The sequence below is a fragment of the Phalangium opilio genome, unplaced genomic scaffold (genome assembly GCF_054372755.1).
Source record: "Phalangium opilio isolate 3A_F unplaced genomic scaffold, DU_Popi_V2 ptg000073l_1, whole genome shotgun sequence".
In the NCBI taxonomy this organism is placed as follows: Eukaryota; Metazoa; Arthropoda; class Arachnida; order Opiliones; family Phalangiidae; genus Phalangium; species Phalangium opilio.
The window spans coordinates 953,858-957,086 of NW_028324183.1; positions in this window are offsets into that span (position 1 = coordinate 953,858).

Sequence of the window (3,229 nt, forward strand, 5' to 3'; positions counted from 1 at the left end):
ATTGCCAATGGCTCGATGGCTGACCCAGGATTTGAACCTGTCACCATTTTAGGTATCACCATAGTAAACCCTGCCTTAAACCATTGAGCCATTGGCAATCTTGAAAAACACTCAGTTTATTTTCATCAAAACAACAAAATTGTTAAGCCTTTAAAGTCGCTATCCTTGAAACATCTACGTGAATAGTTAATTAAACCGCATCCAATAAAATATTTTCCTCAAAACAAGGAAAGTTTTAAGCCGTCATCCTTGAACCATCTACGTCAATAGTTAATTAAACCGCATCCAATAAAATATTTTCCTCAAAACAAGGAAGGTTTTAAGTCGTCATCCTTGAACCATCTACGTCAATAGTTAATTAAACCGCATCCAATAAAATAGATTAAAGATTGGCGGTCGGTAAAAAATAAATTTATCGAAAGCATTGCCTAGAGAACTCTTCTAATATTAAATTTGACCCCGATATTTTAGTATATAAGAACCGTGTTTTAAAGAGAGAGTTATCAGTTGTTTAACTAGACGCTTATCCATAAAACTACTCAGTACCAGTACGAAGATGTCTTTACCCGCCGATCGTGGACTCACACAGCTTTTGCTGTGTGAGAAGAGACCAAATTCGATTGTTCCATCTGGCTCTTCTCAGGAATAGTCTGGGAAGAGACCAAATTCGATTCATTAGAACCCGACTTGTCGGGTTCTAAGTTGGCTATCAAGTAAGATTTTCGGAATCATTTATAACAAAAATTTAGTTTTTCATAATTAAATAAAACATTATCGATTATAGTATGGAAAAAGAAAGTAGCCCTGATCCAATTGATAGCCAAGAATCAACCTTCATTGCGGTGTCATATGCGTCCATACAACGGACTACCGCAATGAAGGAAAATCGAGTTTAAGTTAAATCCTGCTACTTCTTCCGCTGGATACATTTTGGACACAAGAAGTAACGAAAAAACAACTAAGCCTCGGTCCATGATCTTCGAGAACCAATGGAGGACTTTACTTAAAATATCTTTCTCTAACAATCCTCGATTACCCTGCCTGTCTTTCATCAAAATTCATCCGGCATCGTTTATCTTAAGCCACTTGACGTCAGCCATCAGAATGCATGAAGAAAGCTAGTGGCGCTAATTACGATTTAAAGAGCGGCTTTCAGTTAAGATTTCGACTAAAATATCAAGTTTTGAAAATCAAAATGTCACTTTGAACAAGATGCTTTTACACTAGAGATAAGAACAATTACCTTCAAAATTACGATTTAAAAAGTGGTTTCATTAGCGGTAAAAGTGGCGGTAAATATTTTTGTTTTTTTAATTTAGAATTTAGTATGTAACATGGGAACAAACCACAACTCAAAGAAAAGAAGTATTGACCTTCTTAATGACAAACAATGGCAATATCTTTGTTTATATTTATATTCTTGTTATTCTCTATTTTATTATATATATTATTTGGTATTTGTTATTAAAAAATCTTTATTTGTATATTAGTCTTTGTTTCTCAGACATGGGTTTATGGCGGGAAATTCAAACAGGGATCTGTCAAAATAACACAAGTCTGGGTTGGTTTAGACTTGTTTGGGGGCATAGCATGGTGGAAGGCAGGAATACCCATAGCACGGTGGAAGGTAGGGAATATCAGGTAAGATTTCTCCATAAAATAACACAATCTAGGGTTGGCAGTTTGGTTGGAGTTGGGTAGTGGCGGCCATCTTGGGGTGGCGGCCATCTTGGATCTCTGCATATCTGGGTGGTTATCACTACTACTACCACGAAATCAAGGAAATCGATTTCAAATCAACCAAATCTACCAAATCATTCAAATCTTCAAATCCGTTTCAAATCTTTAAATCCGTTTCAAATCATCAAAATCTTCAAATCCGTTTCAAATCATCAAAATCTTCAAATCCGTTTCCAATCATCTAAATCTTCAAATCCATTTCAAATCATCAAAATCTTCAAATCCGTTTCAAAGCATCTAAATCTTCAAATCCGTTTCAAATCATCTAAATCTTCAAATCCGTTTCAAATCATCTAAATCTTCAAATCCATTTCAAATAAACCAAATCTTCAAATCCGTTTCAAGTAAACCAAATCTTCAAACCCGTTTCAAATAAACGAATCTTTGTTTCAATCAACATGGTCACCCTTTTCCAATTATGACGACCCTTACCACCCCCGGGGTTAATGGGTTCGCGGCACGCAAAGATTCAGTGACGTGTCGTAAAAATAAATATATCTCTGTATTTTTAACTTGCATACTTACATTGCTTTAGTCTGTTGAATTCATTTCATATACCAGTTTTCTGGGGTTTCGCATTATATATATACATATATATGCGCCCGTATATTGTGAGCGTTGGTGAGAGACATAGAACATGTGGCGACATCTATGTAGGCGTCTTATGTTCTTTTCTGTTTTTTATGTTTTGGTTTTAGTTTGGATTATAGAATATCAGAGTAGCGTCAACTCGTACTTAAAACGATTGATTAATTAACAATAACAGTGTGATCATGTCAAATGAGCAAGAGGACAAAGACAATGACATGTTTCAGCAAAAATTTAAAGAATTGCCTTTTCAATTGCGGAAGTGTTTGGAATTAACTGGATGTTCGGACAAAAACGCCTTGAAATCCATAACCAACTTAAAAGAAATCGACTCTTTTCTTTAGGCTTGCTAAACATGATGCAGAAATAGCGTATGGTCTTTTCGCGTGTGAACCTGAAAGTTTCGAGTTTTTGCCTGGCCATAAGAGTATTTTGCAATCTTTCATAAATGATTCAAAACACCCACTACATGCGAAAAAGAAAATGCGACCAAGTGAAGATAATAGTAGTGAAACTCTCGTCATGGATATTACTACTGAAAGTCATCCTAAAAAGCGCAAAACAACCGAGGTAGTGCCTTTATTCAGTGAAAAAAGCAAGCAAGTGATTAAAAACATGAGTAATTTGTGTGCTCGAATCGCGAAAGAACCACACTTGAAGAACCCTAAGGTAAACGAACAATTTACGCTTTGTATGGGAAAAATTTCACCAAAGATGATATGTCTGCCGTGTGGGAAATCGATAACACTGTCAATGTGTAATGGAAGTGCAGTTTTATCAAACTATACGAGACACGCAATGATATGCCAAAAATTAAAAGGGATAGGCCGGAGCAGTCCAATTCAGCAAAGAGTGGAATCATTTTTCAATATCGCTGGTTCGCGCGCGCAAGAAATTCCAG